This window comes from Apodemus sylvaticus, chromosome 10 (assembly GCF_947179515.1).
Source record: "Apodemus sylvaticus chromosome 10, mApoSyl1.1, whole genome shotgun sequence".
NCBI classification, from domain to species: domain Eukaryota; kingdom Metazoa; phylum Chordata; class Mammalia; order Rodentia; family Muridae; genus Apodemus; species Apodemus sylvaticus.
In genome coordinates, this window is record NC_067481.1 from 73,620,177 (window position 1) to 73,641,079 (window position 20,903).

Genomic DNA, 20,903 nt, shown 5'->3' on the forward strand with positions numbered 1-20,903 from the left:
GGAACTCAGAAATCCGCCTGCCTCTGCCTCCTGAGTGCTGGGATTACAGGTGTGCACCACCAGGGATTTTCTTGTTGTAACTATAAGAGAGGACACCCAGGGGCATCTGTGAGAGCCCACAGCAGGGAGAACATAGAACAGACTGAGCTTGCTCAGCAGACTAGATTTGGCCAGGAGGAAAAAACAAGAGAAGAGATGAGAATTAGAGAGTGGAGCATGGAGAGAGTGGGAGTGCAGGAGAGCAGCAGGGAGGTGGGAAGGGAAGAGCAGGAGGGAGGGAGAGAGGGGGTCGCAGCCATTAAGTAGCAGGATTATAAAGAGGATGAGTATCTGGAGGGAGCTACTCCCCTAAATTAGGTTCTTCTTCTTTTTTTTTCATTCAAAATAGATTCTTCTCTCATACAATACATCCTAACCACATTTCTCTTCCCACCACGCCTACCATCTACCCTACCCCTCTCCCCTCTGGATCCACTTCCCCCTCAGCATCCCTTCATAAAAGAGCAGACTTCCCAAGAGACAACAACCAAAAAGAAAACACCATACACGCAAAAAGAAAACACCATAAGACAAAAAAAAAAGCCCTCAACTGACTCTAAACAAGGCAACCAACAGAGGAAAAAAAAATTGTACTAAGCGCAGTCCAAAGTGTCAAAGACACACCCACTCCCACAGTTAGGAGTCCCACAAGAACAACAAACTAACAGCCACAACACATTTGCATAGGACCTGGTCCAGATCCCGGTAGGTCCGGTGCTTGCTTCAGTCTCTGTAAACCATATGTGTCCCTGCTTAGATAATTTGGTGGGTCATGTTTCTCCTGGTGTCCTCTATCCCCTCTGACTCCCACAATCTCCCCCCTCCCCCGCCTCTCCCATGGCATTCCCGGAGCTCCTGTGGCGACCTCCAGTTTAGACTCTCTCCACATAAAAGTCTTAACTGTGGATCTCTGCATTTGCTCCCATCTGCTGATGGGGAAGCCGCTCTGAGGCCAACCTGATAAGTCACTAATCTCTGAGCATAGTAAAAATATCATTAGGAATCATTGACAATTTTTTCTTTTAAAGACTAATCGTGTTTGGTTCTACTCTACATCTCCGGACTATTCAGTCTCCATTTCCTGAACTTCCCAGAAGTGTCAGACGTGGGCGCCCTCTCACGGAGTAAGTAAGCCTCAAGTTAAATCAGACATCGCATTGTACTTTCACAAGTTCAGTTCCGCCATTACCCCAGCACATCTTTCAAGCAGGACACATTGTAGGTCAGAGGTTTTGTGGCTTGGGTTGGCTTACTTAAAGTATGGGATGAGACAGGGTCTCACCCCCTAATTCTGTTTGTCCTAGATCTCGCTATGTAGATCAAGTTGGCGGGCAACTCACATAGATTCACCTACCTCTGTCACAGGAGTGCCCGGATTAAAGGCATGCACCACCCTGTCTTGTAGGAGTGTTGTTTTTGTACACTGTGTGAAGATGTGTCTCTGTCCTTCCTTGCCTGCCTAAGGCATCTTCTGATTGGTTAAAATAAAGAGCCTATGGCCTATAGCAAAAGGCAGAGCAAGAATGGTAAGGTGGGACTTCCGGACAGAGAAAGGAACTCTGGGAAAGAGAGACGCGCGGGAGATTTGCTACTGAGATGCAGAGTAAGTTGGATGTATGAAACCGAGGCGGTAACTAGGCAGAACTTAGTATAAACGGGATAGTGGAGTTACGAGATCGTTGGGAGCAAGCATAAGCTAAGACCAAAAGTATAGTAAATAAATATAAGCCTCTATGTCATTGATTGGGAACTGAGGTGGACATTTTATAGAAAGACCTACAGTGGGTTTGGTGCTCAGTGTGCGGAAGAAAATCCAAACTTAGAGCCTGAGGAAAGTCCTGGATGGAAGGCGGCTCCCTAGCCAAAGAACAGGGAAGAAGCAGGAGACTGCCAGAGGCTGAGTGCTTGACTTCTGTAAGAAGCCCTCGCTGAGCAGAAAAAGCAGATCCACTATCAGAGCCTTAGGGCAGAGAAGGGTTGGACAAGCTTTAGAGAGACCTAGGTGGCTGGAGGACACATGGGAGCCGGGCCACTTGGGGTGCATGTGAATACCTAGCCACACTTAGCATTCCACAGCCACCCCCACCCCATCCCCAAGGCCCGGCGGCAGGTACAACAGAGAGGCTGAAGTCAGCCCACACTACTCCAGTGAGAGTCTTGGTGCGGAGGTCAGAGGCAGCAGCCTCGGTGCGGACATGTGGGCCTAGGACAGGCAGGCTACCGACCACCGTAAAGCACCCCATTCTACATAGTCTGTGAGCTACGGGCAAAGTGAGCCGATCCGGTCACCGCACTCTAAAGCCAGAAGCCTGACCTTTTCCAGTAAACTGCTAGAATGAGCTGAACAGGGGCCCACCTATTCGCTGTGAGCCTAAGGGCTGGGGCGGGGCCAACAGCCAGTTTGACGAGCAAGCTGAATGTCTGGAACCAGGATACCCGCAGTGGGAGGTGCACGCTGAACAGCTCAACAGAGACAATGCGCAAAGATACCTATCTAAGCCCAGACAGGAGCCTTTGAACAGGTAAAAAAATGTTTGGAATTATGCTTCAGCGCTAAAGAAAGAAAAGAAAAAAAATAGTTTAAAAATGAATAAAATAAAGTCTCTTTAGGAAGGAGAGAGTTAGAGATTGAAAAAGAAAAAAAATTCTATGTTAAAAAATGGAAAACACACCGGGCGGTGGTGGCGGTGCACGCCTTTAATCCTAGCACTTGGGAGGCAGAGGCAGGCGGATTTCTGAGTTTGAGGCCAGCCTGGTCTTCAGAGTGAATTCCAGGACAGCCAGGGCTATACAGAGAAACCCTGTCTTGAAAAACCAAATTAAAAAAAATGGAAAACACAACATAGGGCATCTGGATTCCATATAATTTTGTTATGATTATCAGTATACGAATAATTATATTTTCAGTAATGATTGCAGTTTTAGATATCCCACTTAAGAGAGATGAACATAAAGCAGACTTAGAGAAGGAAAAGACTGAAAAATTAAATGCTGGAATGGAGGAAATAGAAAAGAGATTGGGAGCCAGGCAGTGGTGGCATATGTTTTCAATCCTAGCACTTGGAAGGCAGAGGCAGGCGTATTTCTGAGTTCAAGGCCAGCCTGGTCTACAGAGTGAGTTCCAGGACAGCCAGGGCTACACAGAGAAGCCCTGTCTCGAAAAACAACAAAACAAACAAAACAAAACAAAGAAAAGAGATTGGGAAATCCTGATTCAAAATAAATGATCTTCAGAGGTATCCATACCAAAGCCTAGAGTTAACTTGTGACTCTGGCCCTGTTCCAGACATCCAGCTAGCTAGTCAAATTTAATGGCAGTCTTTTCAATTTCTAGATCAAGAGACTTATGCTGAGTTAAGAATATAGATGCGTTTAAGGATGCTACCTCAGAGCGACGCCATACTGTAGATTACAGGTTTCATCTCGTAGAGTTTGGAGAATTAAAGTAGACACATATGTTAATGTATCATACAATTGATTCACACTCAGGATTTCAATATGCTTTTGCCTTAAATTCTGAGAGAAATGATTCTGAGAGTGCACACTGATTCGAGATGGTGGCTATTTTGGAAATGCCTTTACAAATTAAAGCTGATGACGCCCCAGCATATGTAGCCATTAGACTACAGCCATATTCTCGACATTATTACATAGAACACGCTACAGGTAGATCTTCCACTGCTACAGGTCAGGCAATAATGAAAGGATCTAGCTATACTTTAAAGAACATACTCATACAACAGAAGAGGGACAAGGGATCTTAAGCCGGGTGTGGTGGTTGGAATGAAAATGGCCCCCATAGACTCAAGGGATTGGCAGTGTTGGGAGGTGCGGTCTTGTTGGAGTAGGTCTGGCCTTAGAGGAAGCGCCTCACTCAGGCATGGGCTTTGGGGTTTCAGATGCTCAAAGAGTCAGGCCTAGGGTGTCTCTTCCTGTGCCTGGGGGTTCAGAATTAGAACTCTCAGCCTCCTCTCCAGCACCCTGTCTACCTGTGTGTAACCATGCTTCCCTTCATAATGGTAATGGACTAAACCTCTGCACTGTAATCCAGCTCAAATGAAATATTTTCCTTTATAAGAGTTGCCACGGTTAGGGTATCTCTTCACAGCAACAACACCCTAACTAAGACACACAGATAAACCGTTCTTCCCCTACACTGTATCTATTAGGACTGTGCTCATTGCCACATTAAGGTGTCTAGCACACAGGACTGGTGAGAAGTCACATGGAGTTTGATACAAATTGGTTCTCAGGCTTTGGGACAGGCTTGTGGCAGGAATGTGGAAGAGTTTGCAGGTTCGTGTTAGAGAGGCCTGAGAATGTCCTCAATGTCTTTCTTTATATATAATTTATTTATTACATTTTCCTGTGCATTGGTGTTTTGCCTGTGTGTATATTTGTATGAGGGTGTCAGGACCCCTGGAGCTGGAGTTACCGACAGTTGTGGACCACTATGTGGGTGCTAGGAATTAAACGCATGTCCTTTGGAAGAGTAGTTGGTTCTCTTAACCACTGAGTCATCTCCCCGGCCCCCATCATTATTGTCTTAATGGGGCATTCTGGTGAGGGTTCAGAATTCTGTAATTCCAGTAGTTGTCTAGACATTAAGGGCTGTGCTAATGAGACTACAGATGGGAACCGAGTCTCTCTATAAACTGGGAGTAGAAGCCATGTTGCAGTGTGACAGAGGGCTTGTGTTGATTCTGCACACGCCCTGAAACCTTGATGGAAGTTTCCAGTTCAAAAGCAATGAAGTTGCTGGATGAACTTGGAAGGCGACTCAGTCTTCAGGTTGTAGTGTGGTTACCATGGCTACTTTTAACCAGGTTTACACTGAGAATTCTAAGTCGGGGTTGGGGATTTAGCTCAATGGTAGAGCACTTGCCTAGCAAGTGCAAGGCCCCGGGTTCGGTCCTCAGCTCTGGAAAAAAAAAAGACAAAATCAGAAAAGAGAATTGTAATTGAACGAGCAGAACGGGAGTTGAGAGATTTACATTTTGGTCAGGAAACAGGATCAAGCACAGTTAAAGGTGCTGACCGAGCAGATGCAGACGAAGTGACAGGAGCTGTTAAAGATCAGTGACACGAAACAGACACAGCACAGTTCTTGCGCTGGGGCAGTAGCAAAGGACCCTCAGGGCATTCAGGAAGTGGCGAGATCTCACCCATTCAAGGCTCCAGGAGGTAACTCTGGAAAGGACAGCTGGGGAGCTCTCCTGCTGGACGTGGGCTTCACAGAGAATGTGTTGTTTGTTTAGTTGGGTGCTTGGTTTTTCTTTGCTTTCCCCGGGCATGCGGTGGCAGTGTGGTGGCAGGGACCCGACTGTTGCTTGAGATGACAGCAGAATGTGGCATCGTCCACAGGGTGCTCTCAGACATACAGAATGCTGGGGTATGGGACTGTGGAGGCTGCCACCAAGAGTTTTGGGAAAGGCCTATGGAGCAAGAAAATCTGGAATGGATTCCTCAGTGAAAGCAAAGAAAGAAAGTGGAATTAACAGTTCCAAAAATTGGAAAGATATATGGATTTTTTTTTAGAAATGAAAGCATAAGCCAGGTATGGTGGTACATACGTGTACCACCAACATAGTCTATATATTAAGACCCCTTTCTCTTACACATACACACAAGTAAGTAGAATTATATATCTGCATAAGTATGTATACAATTTTGATGAAAATGTGTTCTAGTTCATTAGTAACCAATGAATTAAAATCATTACAAATGAAGTTCTTGCAGAGGACCTGGGTTCATCTCCCAGCGCCCATGTTAAGTGGCTCACACCCACCGACAACTTCAGCTCCAAGGGATCTTCTGGTCTTTGTGGGCTCTACACTCATATACACCTACCACCACACAATTATATATATGCACATAGTTTAAAAAAACTAAATAAAAGTAAAAGTGTCTTTATTATTTTCTGAATAACAGTGGCTGGAATGGAAAGTGTCAATCAGTTGGTAAGTAGCGGAGGTAATCATGGTTAACATTTACATATTGAAATATTATACAGCAGATAAAATGAACTGAAGGTATACATGTGTTAACACAGATATATTTGAAAATGTTATGAAAATGATACCAAAAAGGCATGTGATAGAGTGGTGTGTGTGTGTATGTGTGTGTGTGTGTGTGTGTGTGAGAGAGAGAGAGAGAGAGAGAGAGTGTGTGTTCTGAAGCGTTTCTTAAAAGTAGTAACGGGGAATCAAAACATCCCATAATTTCAGAAAATTGGAACTCAAAAAAAATCCTTCAACTTTTCATCTATTTAGCTTCCTTATTTTAGAAGGTAGAAAAATGGTCTGCTTCCCCTTCCCCGCGCTCCCTCTCAGTCCCTTTCCCTTCTTTCCCCTTTCCCCCTTTGTCTGGCTTCCTTATTCCTTTCCTTTCCTTCCTCATTCCTTCCATCTGTTTACCAGTTATTCACCTTACGGTTTGGGTTGAGACTTTCATAGCTATATTCTGACGTGGATTTTGCACTATAGCAGTCATCAGCCACCCGTGGACCCGATGGTCACCCCACCCGCCTGGGTGTATGTGGCGGCTCCCTGCAGCCAGCTCCCAGTCCTTGCCCTGCAGCTGCACAGACCAAGCCCTTTGACTCTCATCACTGCCCTTTACTCCCTGACTCCTGTGGGCTCTTCCGCTCCGCGGTCGTCTGGAACTTCATGGAAACACTTTCCTCCCCTCTGCGGCCCAAGATGCTGTGGGTGGGGGTGGAGACAGGAAGCGGGGCTGGTGGCAAGGTTGTTTGCACATGCCCACGCGAAGCTGCCCCTGCACGCGGCTGCAGAGGACATCCAGAACAGCTGCTTCGACGTCTCCTAAACACCTGTCTTGGTTCCCACTGCTCCGAAAATCTGGGGAAGGAGGTTCAGCTTACAGGGGTGACCTCGGGCCTGCAGAAACCAGCTTGCTCATGGAAAGAAATACTGGGCTAACGGCCCAATTGAAAGTAGACTGCCTATGCAGGTAGAAATGGCAGCAGCAGATCCCGCTGTCAGAGCCAAGGGTAGCCGAGGTAATGCAACCCCCTTAAGGAAGAAAGGGGGCCAGGCCCTTCCCCCTGGACAGAGGGAGGAAACAGGGCAGAATCCTGCTGAGAAACTTCCTATTTTCCACAATGGCATGGAGATACCATATCACCTACTAATGTTTGCCGTGTCCTCTCAGCCTGTGTTTCAAAAGGAACAAATTATTGACCTTACATTCATTACCACAACATTGAAAAAAAAAGCCGCAGCACAAATGTTAATATGTCATTGACACAGAAGGCAGAGCTTGCTAGCAGGACAGACAAAAAGATGGCAAGACAGACTCACAACCAGCTCTACCCCAACATAATTAAACCTTAGACTACATGTTGCTTCTCCATGTGCAAGCCGTGTTCCGTGTCTGTTCATGTGCCTTATCTATGGTGATTTGATTATGAAATGACCACCATGGGTTTGAGTATTCCAACACTTGGGCACCTGGTTGGTAGCCCTGTTTAGGAAGGTTATGGTGCCTTCAGGAAGGTGGGGCCTTGCAGGAGGAGGTGGGCGGAGCCTTGACATCACAACCTAGCTCACTTTCTCTTTGCCCTCTGCTTCCTCACTGGCTTCTTGTTATTGTAGCTATGCCTTCGCTGTCACGCTGCACCGCATCGTTCCCTACACTGTTTCTTGTCGGGTACTCTGTCCCTGCAGTGAGGGGAGTGATTAGACACCGCGTAGTTGTAGGAAGAGAATCGGTAATGTAGGCAGCATGTCCATTTCTCTCTCCGTTAAAGAGCAATGTGACCTAGGAATCCTTTTGGTTTGATCACTGGGTATCCATTACCTTTGCGGCTCCAAGGGGTGACATAAGTTTAGGGGAAGAAACTGAGGTGGCCCGTGTACACTTTTCTAGCTCCCGGGAAGCCAGAGCACAGAAAACATTCTGGGATTTACGAGTTGGGATGTAGAACGTTCCCCAAACCCATTTGCTGATGGCTTGATTCTCAGCCTCTGGCGATCGGGCGGGTGCGGAACTTTTTAGAAGGTAGAGCCTGGTGAGAGGAAGTTTAGTCACTAGGGGATGAGCTTGAGGATATTGGGGCATGGTCCCTTCCTCTTTTTGTTTTGCTTTCCAGTGGCCAGAGGTGATCGGCTTCCCCAGCCACACACTTGGAACAGGGTGCACAGATGCAACACAGGACCAAGGGCAACAGAACTGAGTGAACATGGACTGAAACCCCCATAGCCGGCAAAGTGAACTTCCACATTGGCATGCACATGCGCAAAATGAAGGGAGTTGCACCTCTCTGCATCTGCATGCAAATTGGTTCAAAATGGACCAAAGACCATTATGTAATAACTCAAAGACCCAATGTAAGACCTGAAACTTCGTCCTGCTACAGGAAACGAGGAAAACACTTTTCCCTGTAGCTATAGCCAAAGACTTTTTGAAAAGCTCTCTTAGCACAGGAAGTAATTGGCAAAAGGAATTACATCAAATAAAAAATGCTGCATGGCAAAGAAACCATCGGAACAGGGACATCTTTCTAATTATATGTCAGAAACGAGCTACCACCCGGATTCTATAAAGAGCTCCAACAAATTTACAAACAAAACCCAAACAACCCCGCCCCCCCCCCCCCCCCCCCGAATCATTCAATCAGTAAATGGACCACTGTGTAGAGAAGTACAAGCGATGGGCTGGGGAGACAGGTCAGTGATTGGGAGTGCTAGCTACTGTAGCATGAGGGCCCGAGTCTGGAGCCCTAGCACCCACGTGAAATGCTCCACGTGCCTGCATATGAGCCTGTAGCCTCAGCTCTGAGCAGAAGGAAGGGGGCAGAAGCGGGAAAATTACTGGATCTTGCTGGCCCCAGAAAGCTATCAGTTCAGTGAGAGATTGTCTCAAGGGAAGAAAGTACCCAATAATAAAATGGCCTCCACCCATATATGTATGCACATGTATACTCAGCTGCACACATACGTGTTTTATGCATGTGTACTGCCACACATGCACACAAATACGTTTTTAAAAATTCGTTTACAAATGACCAATAATATGTGAAAACTGTTGATCTTTCTCAGTCATCAGGGAAGATAAACTGCTATGGAATTCCACCTCATTCTGGTCAGAATGGCAATCAACCAGAAAAAAAAATGACAATACTTTCTGGCCATGATGTGGACTTAATATAGGGCTATACACTGGTGCAGCCATTTTGGAAATCAGTATTGAGGTTCCACAAAAGACCGAAAATACAACTGCCAGAAGATCTAACTATATACCCAACTGGTTCTAACTCAACATACCACAGAGATATTTGAACAGCCATGCGTATTGCTGCTTTAGTCACCATCGCGAAGGTGTGGCTAGTCGGGATGTTTATCCACGGTTGGAAGGGTAATGAACACGTCAGGTATGTGGCTGGTGCTAGTTTATTCAGCAGGAGTTTGGGAAATGGCCTAGTGGATAAGAGCACTGGCTGCTCTTCCAAGAGTACCTGGGTTCTACTCTCAGCATCCACGTGCTAGTTCACAAGTCTCCAATTACAGTTCCAGGAGATCTGATGCCCTCTTCTGGCTTCTGTGGGAACTGCATGCATGTACACAGACACAAACAGGCAAAACATTCATGCCTGTTGTCTTAGAGCTACTATTACTGTGATGAAACACAACGACCACAGCAACTCGGGTAGGAAACAGTTTATTTGGCTAAAACTTCCAGGTAATTGTCCATCATTGAGGAAAGTCAGGGAAGAAACCTAGAGGCAGGATCTGATGCAGAGGCTGTGGAGAGGGGTGCTGCTTACTGGCTTGCTCCTCATGGCTTGCTCTGCCTGCTTTCTAATAGAACCCAGGACCACCAGCCCAGGGGTGGGACCATTCACAGTGGGCTGGGCCTTCCCACATCACGAATTAAGAAAGTGCATATAGGTTTACCTACAGCCTGGTCTTATAGAGGCAATTTCTCAGTTGAGCTTCCCTCCCTCAGATGACCTTCTATGGTTGACTAGTCAGAACACATTATAAAATAAAGATAAAGGAAAAAAATCCCCTCTCCTTGCCATAGTGCAACACTTATACTACGTTAAGTGAAATAAGCCACATTCAAAGAAAAATCACATTTTCTCCATTATATGGAGTCTTGATTCAACTTTGTATAAGTGTATGGATATGTGTACACACACACACACACACACACACACACACACACACACGCATGCACATATATACGTATAGAACATGAATATGTAAGGCGACTGTGAAAGGTGAGACTCTAACTAGGGGCGGGGATAAGGAAAGGCGGTGGGGACTGGAGACATTACAAGGGCATTTTACTCTTATTGATAACCATATGGGTGGTCCATCACTCCCTGAAGCTCTGCCTACAGGGGGTCTGGCCCCACCCTCTTCTGGACTATGATGCCCTGCTCTAATATGTACATACACATATATACACATACCAGAAGATAAGAGAATCTTAATAAAAAGAAAACATGCTGCAATATCTGTGTCACGAGAACAAAGAGGAGCTGATTTGAGGGAGGAAAGGGGTCCTGGAGAGGGGGCAGGGAAAGCGGGGGTCAGTAAAGACCAAGCACGGCCGTGCAGATTGTGAGGACACCATGATGAACCTATCGCTTTGTATAGCTTTAAAGAAATGTTTTTATTTGAAAATAAAGACATGCCAGGCAGTGGTGGTGCACGCCTTAATCCAGCACTTAGGAGGCAGAGGCAGGCAGATTTCTGAGTTTGAGGCCAACCTGGTCAACAGAGTGAGTTCCAAGACAGCCAGGGCTACACAGAGAAACCCTGTCTCGAAAAAAACCAAAAGCAAAAGGAAAGAAAGAAAGGAAGAAAATAAAAACACAAAACACAATTCTTCCTCTCCAGTCGACGAATTCGGATACTTTGTCACAGCAGCAGAAAGATGGCCAACAGCTTCAAGCCTGACTTACTGAGCATGGAGCTGCCAACAAGGAGGCTGGTGGGCAGGCAGAGGCCCTGTTAAGAGACTGGGGTGGATGGAATCCAGTTTGGTGGATGCCAAATGTGGTTGTGCTGAGTTCTGGCCTTAGTGAATCTGATGAACATCCTGGTATCTATTTAATTCAGTGTGCCCAAATCACATGAGGCAGATGACTCTTCCCACTGCCTCAGAATAGGAAAAGGTTCATGCCAGGAGCCTGCCCAGCACCAATTCTCTCTGGGAGGCAGTGACTGGTACGATGGTGGATTTCAGGGGCAAAGCTTATTTTATCGAGGGGTAAAATTGCTTAATTTTTTTTATAACTTAACTCTTTGGTATGCTGTGGCCCTTAACATCTGCTGTGTAGCAGGTGGGGGAGGGGCAGGTAAAGTAAAGAAACTGATTACTCTGGTTCCTTGTTTTTTAACTCAGGAGTCCCTCACTGATCAGCAAGAGGCTCAGAGTTTCGTAAACTCTTTGTGAGTCAGAGAAAAAGGAAAAGAAGGTCATGCATGCAGAAAGGAAATCTTTCACGCAGGTAATATGTAACACACACACATTCACACACACACACATTCATAAACACACACATATGCTCATTGGGCCTGACCACCTGTCTCACCAACTCCACAAGTGTTCACGCATACCCACAACTATACTTACATATGCATATATACATTTGGTGGATGGAATCAGAAAAACATCTCACTCATTCTGGGGGAAAAAAGAAGTTCCAACCTTTATCGATCACAGAAGAGAAAAAAAAAAGTCCTTTCCTTTTTATTGCTGAAAGTAACAAAAGCCTCAACTCTCTATTGGTGAAAGAAAGAAAAAGCCCCTCCCTGCTGACATTCTTAGTTCTTACACTGTTCTCAGGATAAATGATCACATGGTATTCCAAGCATCTTTACATTCCAAAAGTTCATAGTAAGTTTAAGACATAATTTCAAATCATAAATTGAATAAGGTGTTACACCAGCCACGTTCACATGTGTTTCCATTAAGACTAGAACATAACTAAGCATTCATTATCTACTAGATCCGTAAGTTCATTATAAGCTTAAAGCGATTTTTATATTACAAGTCAGCATAGTTTTGTCAAAAGGCAACTCATCTGCCTTGTGTCTCATTAGTTTTGAAGTCGATATTTTATCTTCTGTCCTTGAACCTACAATGAATTGTCTGTTCTCAGTTTGTGACCTTTAGTCATTGGATACTGGTTTCATGGCTAGCCTAGAAGGGAAGTGTAGCCTGATTGTAAATTTGTTCCAAGCCCGCTTTCTGTCCTAGTGAACTTAGCACATGACACATGAGGGTTCACAGAGCCCTGTTTGCAGCTTTCATACTATAGAGGGCTCAAAATTACTTGTATAAATTAAGGAATTCCATAGAATCATTATTAGGAATCCTGAGATCATCAGTTTATATACATAGCTTCACTACAGGATAGTATATCTCCACTGATCTGCAGAAAATCTGCCCAGTAGGTAGACTGATGCCCGGGAATCATTAGACTATGTGATAATGACAGAAAAGGTGTATCAACAACAAGAATCAATCCTGAGATGAGATCTCTGAAGAGCCTGCAACTCAGAGTGTACCCATTCCACAATACAAAATGATGGACCAACTCCAGAAGAGTCACTTGTTAGTGTTGGCTCCTCCTCGATGGCTTCTGAAAGGTTCATGTGGAGACAGAAATGTACTGAGAAGAAACTTGACATAACTTTGGAGCTGATAGAATCAGGAACTTCAAAGACCTTTGGATTTTTCTGGAGATACTGATAGATTCTGGCTCCTATTACCCGTGCTCCAGCATCTCTAGGTTCAACCAAATGTGGGTTAAAAGTATTTGAAAAAAATACCACCCGTCTCAAACATGCACACACACTTTTCTATCATTAATCCCTAAACAGCCCAGCCCAGCCACTATTTGCTTATTATGTTTAGCATTGAAAGGAGTTGATTCAAGTACATGACAGTATGGCATAGGCTTTGTGCAAATATAAACAGTTGTATATGGGACTGAACACCTGTGGGTTTGGGTGTCAGAGCGGTTCCAGGAATTCAGGCTCCACAGATACTGAAGGGCACCTGCACTCTTTAGAAGGACCACAAACCCCAGAGGTTCCTGCTCTAAGAGTTCATCTCTGGAAACACTCCCATAGGACGAAGCTACCAGGCAGCCTGGGGTGAAGCTACATGGTGGCCTTGAGACGTAGAAATGGAGATAGGCAATCCTGAAGCCTGAGGGAGGGAGATAGGCATGCCGTCCTGAGGCCTGAGAGAGGGAGTTTGGGGTTGAGGGGTGGGGGATCAAGGGTAACATTAAGGAAATATTAAGTTTGAGATGCCTCCAAACACCCAGGGAGGGTCCCAAGCCCATATTTGGATGGTTTGAAAGTCAGGAGGTCAGGGATATCCAACTGAAGGAGAGAATTAGGAAGTGCATGGCCTTCAAAGCCAAGGATAGAAACTCCAGGAAAAATAAACTACTAGGGAAGAATGTGGGTTGATGTGGTGACATGGGAAGGGTGACCCAGTGACTAAGGCTGGTTACATGTGCTTGCAGGAGGGGCAGGGAGCCTACACCAGACTAGTCCATAGAACGTTCCTCTGAGGCAGTGTGGAGCTTGGGAGGAGGACTGCAGGGCTGGGACAAAGGTCGACAAACTGTTTTAAATGGAAGCCTCCACATTGTTGCTAGAATCTAACAATCACCCCGCAGAGAAGATATTGATGGTGGAACAAAAAGAGAGATAAATGGAAGAAGGAAATTCTTCACATAGCAAACGCTTCCTGCTTACCCTTTAGCAGGCATCTTCATGGGTGCAAACAAGAGCATCAATGGCCCTGGCGTGGTCGCCCCTCACCCTGACTGCCATTGTGAGGGATGGGTTTTCAGGGAGCAGGATGCTTGTGATGTGACAAGACAGGTAGAGATGGGAGCGCTTCTGTCTGTAGAGGATATAGCTGTCCCTTGGTGGCGTCTGTCTTCTCTGCCATGTGTGAAGCAGGACACTGGTCATCTCTGTGGGGGATGGGAAGGAAAAGTATGGAGCTCTGACTGGAAAAGAGACTCAACGGAAATGCCTGAGTAACAAGGTCACGTTGTCCTTTGGAGATTTGTGGTCATGAACTTGAAGTGAAGTCACTCGCCCAACCTTGTGACTTTCCCCATCTTGGTCAGTTAGCTTAAGGGCAGCCAGGAGCACTTTCCCCAAGATCACTGCTCCACCAAAGGCCCAATAAGCCACAGGCCAAGAGACCAGGGCCTGAAAACTCTGAGGCTGTTAAGTCAAAATCAGTCTCTCCACCTTTCGACATTCTTCCCTCAGGCGTTTTGTCGGTGAGCAGAAACCGTAGAAAAGCTTTTAAATCAGAGTCTTAAATTATGATAAAATTAGAACTGTGTCCTTCACATGAAAAAAATTGATCTTAAGTGAGAATGGCCATGTGTGTGCTTTTGTGCATGAGGTACATGTGTGTGTATCTTGTATGTAGAGGCCAGAAGCCAATGCTGGGTATCTCTCTGGCTCCACCCACCTCGTTTTCTGAGGGAGAGTTTCTCACTAGCCTGGAACTCACTGAAGAGGACAGTCTGGCTCCAGCATGTTGCATGGATCTACCTGTAAGAACAACAAACAAACAAACAAACACCTATGTTGTGGGGGCTGAACACTGGTCTTCATGCTTGCAAGGCAAGCAGTTTACCCAGCAAAGCCTTTTCCCTGGTCCCCCAACACAGTGGTTTGTTGTTTTGGTTTTTGACAGGCTCTCACTAATTATGTGACGGTGGCTGACCTTCAGTGCTTATGACTTCAGGAACCAAGAAGCAAGGGGGTGAGGGAGTCCACCAGGCAATAGCCACAGAGATGGACCTGGTAGTCAGCGTGGGTGAAGACTGCATTGTCCAGGGAGGAGGAGATGGACTTACCAGAGGCAGTGACATCAGCCCATCAGAGCTCTTGGGAAAGGGCCGTAGGGTACAGGAGAGCTGGGAGGGAGGGGCTGTCGATGTGAGGATGCTTGAGATGGGGGGATGATGATTACCACAGCATCTGTGGTGGTGTGAGGCTGGAGCGGCTGAGGAAGGAAGCAGGATAAAGCACACTGTGGGCTAAATGGCATCACCTGCAGCTCCTGTTTAGACCTTGGCACTGCAACTATGACCTTTATGTGGGAAAGGAGTAATTGCAGGTAGAATTAAGAAAGATCTGGAAACCCCATCAGCCTGACTGACAGGTGGCCTTTACTTTGGATCCTGAATGTTTCTCGTAAGCCTGTGTGTTTCCAGGCTTCAACTCTAGCCTATGGCACTATCTGAAGGTGGTCAAGCCTTAGGAGGGTATGGTAAAAGGGAATTGGGTCATTGACTTGAAGGGCATATTGAAGGCCCAGTCTGTCTGTCTGTCTGCCTGTCTCTGTCTCTCTGTGTCTCTCTGTTTCTGTCATTGTTTCTGTCTCTCCCTGTCTCTCTGTCTCTCTCTGTCTGTGTGTGTCTTTGTCTGTGTCACCCCAGATGTGAGCACGCTTCCTGCACATAAACCATCCACGATGCACTGCCTCTCCACAGACCAAAGCAGTAAGTCAATAGACAGGAACTGAAGCCCTGCCCCCCCTTATGGTGATTCTTTCAGGTACTGGTCATAGTGATAGGAGGCTTGCTTACAGCTTCTAAATTAAGACAGTTCAGAATCTGCCCCCAATCCCCGCCCCCGCCTCCACCCCCTTCAGTCTTGGAGACACAGTATCACCATGTATCTTCAGTTGGCCTTGAAGACATTATGTCTGTTTCAGCTTCCTACATGCTGATATTATAGCATCTGACTTCATATTAAAGCCCTTAGCATAAGAGCGGGCAGGGCCCATAAGAGAAGGCCCCTGAGGAAACAGGTGTTCCTCAGCCACAGGCCAGACAGTGTGGACGAGAGTCTCCCCAAGTGCCCAGCGGGATGGCGCGCGTCTCAATTTAAGCCTTCCAGCCTATGCAACTGTGAGAGAACAGGTTTTTCAGCACCTAGTCTGAAGGAATTTTTTTTATAGCAGCCCCCAAGAACTAAGTGGCTTCTTCACATGGGTATGAAAACATTGAGAAGAAATTCTTTAGCCAGACAATCAAGATCAGGGCTCGCTTGTTTTTAATACAGGGGCTGACTGAAGGGACTCTGACTGGCCTGAGTGTGGCAAGCACGTCTCTGGCAAGGCCTTGCCCTTCTCCCCTGTTCCATCTACCTTGCAGAGAATGGCAGAGTGTGTGGGCTCTGGGAGGAAAACAGAGCAGGGGCGGAGCTGACAGAGTATTGTGGGATAGACATTACCCAGGGAGATGACATATGTCTACTCACCCTAGTCTGGGAACCTGAGAGAGACCATTAGAAGAACCTGCACCAAAATCTAACTTGATGAACCAGTGAGTTTTCTTTGGGGGTTATTAACAGAAATATCATGGGTGGCTCAAAAGCAACCTATCACTGAAATACCTGTGGGGCCATGAGTGATGGCTGCCGAGAGCGGCAAACCTGGAGCCCTCTGCACCACTTGCAGAAAGCTGGACATGGAAGAGACTCCTTTCCTCGGTTTGACTGCTGATTGCCTCCCCCAGCAGTTCTTTACAGCATCCATAACCCAGAGAAAGATCCTGGGGAAGTTGAGTTTAGGTTTCATAGACATGTGAAATTTGTTTACCTGCTGGGTCTCACATACCCCAACTCCCTCCTAAAGGGAATGCTTCGGTTCAGAGGAAATCTCCACACAAGGAGGCAGAATCTTGGGTCAGGGGTCCAGTGGGAAGGCACTTTGGGTTCCGTGGACCAGACATTTCAACTATTTCCAGTGGCCAGAGTTTGTTTCCGCTATCCTTGTTCTAGGCCAACATTTAAAAACAAATCCATCTCTTACAGCTTTTAGTAAAAGTCTATATGTTCAACATCCCACCTTATTTTAGAGCGGTTTCCATGGGCATTTTAAAAGTTTAAATACTGTTTATAACTGCATCAATTTGAAGATATCCTTTTGGTAAACTAACTGTTGTATCTTCTCTTTTGAAATGTGTTAATTTTAGAATGGTTGTGAGAGATTTTTAAAGTATGCACAGCATGTCTATTGTTCCTAGAAATGTAGGGCTTATTTTGAATCTGAAAAGCCTTTCTGAGAATTCCTGGAAAGCAGGAGCCCTTTATATTCCTACAAATAAACACACAGCCGGCTGGCTTGCTTTCTAGTGTGCGCATCTCTGACGGCTAACCTCTATCTGATAACAGGACTCAGCAGCAAAGTGACAGAGCTGATGTGGGGGCTCACATGCACAAATGAGCATGTAAGTTAGAGCTGATGAAACTGCTGATATTTTTTAACAACTGCAAAAAGAAAACAACTTCCCTTTGGATTCCCAACAATCACTGGATGTGTGCCCTTGTCTCAGTACTTTGAAGAGAATGAATTTATCATAGTTGGTTTTGCTCCACAAACTATGACTTTTAGGTGCTAGTGTTTTAGTGGTTGTGGCTTTTGTGATGTGGGTGCTGAGAACTAAGCTCAGGCCCTTTGCAAGAACAGTGCATGATTTTAGCTCCTAATTCTCTCTCTCTCTCTCTCTCTCTCTCTCTCTCTCTCTCTCTCTCTCTCTCTCTCTTTCTCTCTCTCTCTCCAGCTCCTGAATTTGTTTCAACTGAATCTGGCAATGGTATACATTTACTATTAGACCTTTTCTCTCTCTTTAGCCTTTTCTTACATATGACACAGATATTTCCCACCCAATTGATTTCATTAAACATTATTTGAATAGAAATCTTATAAAGAGGCAAATGAATATATCCATGCAAGATAGTTTAAAATCATTCTAGCAGAGCTGGTAATGTCACCCAATATTGGAATACTTTCCAGTGTGCACAGGCCTTAATGAGAAAGACACAATCTATTAAAAATAATATTGGTTAGTATAAGATATTTTATAGTGCCTCTTTCATTTCCAGTCGTCCATTATTGTCTACGCACATATTTAAACTCAAAATGTTTCTGAAAAAATAATTTATTTTCTCATGTATTTCTTATACTTATTGAACTTTGCAAAAAATGTATCAACTTCCAGGGACAGAAAGGGTAGAATGTGTGGCTCTAGGGTGAGGAGTGGTAGCCATAGAACGGTCTAGAAAGAGCGGGACGTTGTGTGACATGGCAGCAGAGGATCATGGCACTCTTGTTTCCCTCAAGGCTTAAAATCAGAGAGTCACTGCATCTCTAAGTGTAGAAACATCTGTCTTTCATGTGGTCTAATGTCTCTTCTAGAATTATTTTATTGCTACTCACAAGCTTAAAAAAATGTATGGTCTGGTACAGATATGCCTGTCTGTTCCAGAAGTAAGATTCACTAGACAGAACTTATTCTTTCTGTCAGATATACTTTTGAGATTTTCCAGAAGACTGTCACATCAGACAGAATCTGTGGGCACCACCCACCACTGATTACCAGAGCCACCCATGTACTGAAACCTTCTGTGTAGGGGCTGAAATGTACAGTCTAGTCAGAGCGTGGCATTACCTAGCCAGAGCAGAAGTCCTTCAGTCTGACCTTCTGAGGAAGCCCTTCAGTCTGTCCTTCTGAAGTATTTATTTCTGAAGACTTGTTTTCAATATACATTACAGTTTTACTTTTCATGACAACTCCTGGAATTTATGTACCCGCTGCCTGTCTTTGACAATATGATGATGTCAGTGAGCTCCTGTCTCACTGACATCATCATATTGATATGTGATGGCGTTCACAGTGGTGGAAAGAGTTGGAGCCATTGTGTCAAATGATGGGGAAGAGGTCAGCAGGTGTTTCTATCACTCAGAAAGTCTGAGGACCAGTGACACCCAGACAAAACCATGTTCCTGTTTTTCCCTCAGACCTCAGCAGTAACAGGTTTGAGTGGAGGAAAACTGATGTCCACTTATTTATTCATAGCATCCAAAGTCCATCCCATTTCTCATGTGTCACCATTTCACACAGTGTTGCTGGAGATTTTGCTGTTGCTTCAATACCAGGAACCAAAATCATACCAGGCATGGGCCCATCACATGCTAGGCAACTGCTTCACCCTGAGGTACTCTGCCATCCCGAGACTTCGTGATGCATTTGCTTTTTAGCCTTTGCACCGTATATATAAATGTACTGCCGCTCATCAGAACAAAAATGATGTTTGTACTGAGACCATGGTGACTATTTTTTACATATATAGAGGAACATGTATTTCATATATATATAAGCTTTGATGTCTGTATATATTTCTTTGATATGGAGGAAATATTTTTCATGTGTCTTTTTGTTTTGTTTTGTTTTTTGTTTTTTAAATACAGGGTTTCTCTGAGTAGCCCTGGCTGTCCTGGAATTCACCCTGTAGACCAGGCTGGCCTCGAACTCAAAAATCTGCCTGCCTCTGCTTCCCAAGTGCTGGGATTAAAGGCAAGTACCACTACTGCCCAGTCTGAATATGCATTTTAAAAAAAATGATTTTACTCTGTGCTGGGCCTAAAAAATGTGGATATTTACTATAATTTATTGCTTGTTTGGTTGTTCTATCTTTAAGGTAGGCATCTCAGAGGCTAGTTTGGGCCTTTATAGCATTCAAGGTGATCACCGCATCACCTTACCTTACCTTCTGCTTTGTCTTTTTTTTTCTCAGCTGAATTCCTGCTCAGTGATTCTCTCAACATTCCATGGTTGTGACATATCCAGCCGGGAAAGCAGAATTGCCGTGCATGGGAAACAGCTTTGGCATTTCACACATGGAGGACAAAGAATACACAGAAGGAGTCATTAGGGCAAGGTGGATGGCTGCCAGGCATGGGACACATGACACTGCAGATTTGATTCTGAGTAGAAAACAGCTTGGATCTAGGGATGCCTCCAGCATTACTCGGGATTGCTCTGGCCTCGTGGTCTCTTGTCTTCCACGGGAATTTTAAGACTGTTTTGTATTTCTGGGAGGAACTGCACTGGAATTTTGATTGGAGATGCATTGTATCTACAGATTGATTGCCCTTGGTGGGATGGCCAATGTCCTACTGATTCTTTTAGTCCAAGAGCATCTTTCCATCTTCAGTGTCTTTGATTTATTTCTTTAGTGTCTTAAAGCTTTCTTTAGAGGGATCTTTTGTATCTTTGGTTAGGTTTAATTAAAAGTTGCTTGTGTGTGTGTGTGTGTTTTGTGGCTTATTTGTTTGTGTTTTTGTTGGTGTTTTTGGCCCTGTGGATGGAATTGTTTCTCTTGTTTCTTTTTTATTTCGTTGTTTACTGTCATAGGAAAGCCTAATTGTTTATGTATTAATTTTGCATCCTATTACTTTACTGAGAGTGTTTATTAGTTTTAACAGTTTTCTAGTGGACTCTTTAGGGCCTGCAATGTATAGACTTGTGTCATCGCAGAGAGAGACTTCTTTCTTTGCTGTTTGTATCCCTGTGATTTGCTTTTCTTGTCTTCTTGCTTTAACCAAGACTTCCAGTATTGTATTGTATAAAATCAGAGAAAGTAGGCACCATTGCCTTGTTGGAGATTTGCAATGTTTGACGGTCTGCATTGAATATAATATGGGCTGTAGGTTTGTTATATGTAGTTTTTCTTATGTTGAGACTTGTTGCTTGTATTCTGAGATTTCTTTAAATTATATTTTTATTGAAAATAATTTCCCCTTCCCCAAGTTCTCCCATATCTTTACAACCTCCCTACCTCCCATCTCTATGCCCTATCTTTCCCTCTTTCTCTTTTTAGAAACAAACAAATCCCAAACCCCTAAAAACAGAAACCATAATATACAAGCAAAAGACCAGTAATACTTGCTCCCACACAAAAGCCAAAGAAAGTAAGTCTTTTCTATGAAGGGTTTTGTCAAGAAGTGTCTCTGTCTAGTGAGATGACCACCACTTTCTGTCCATG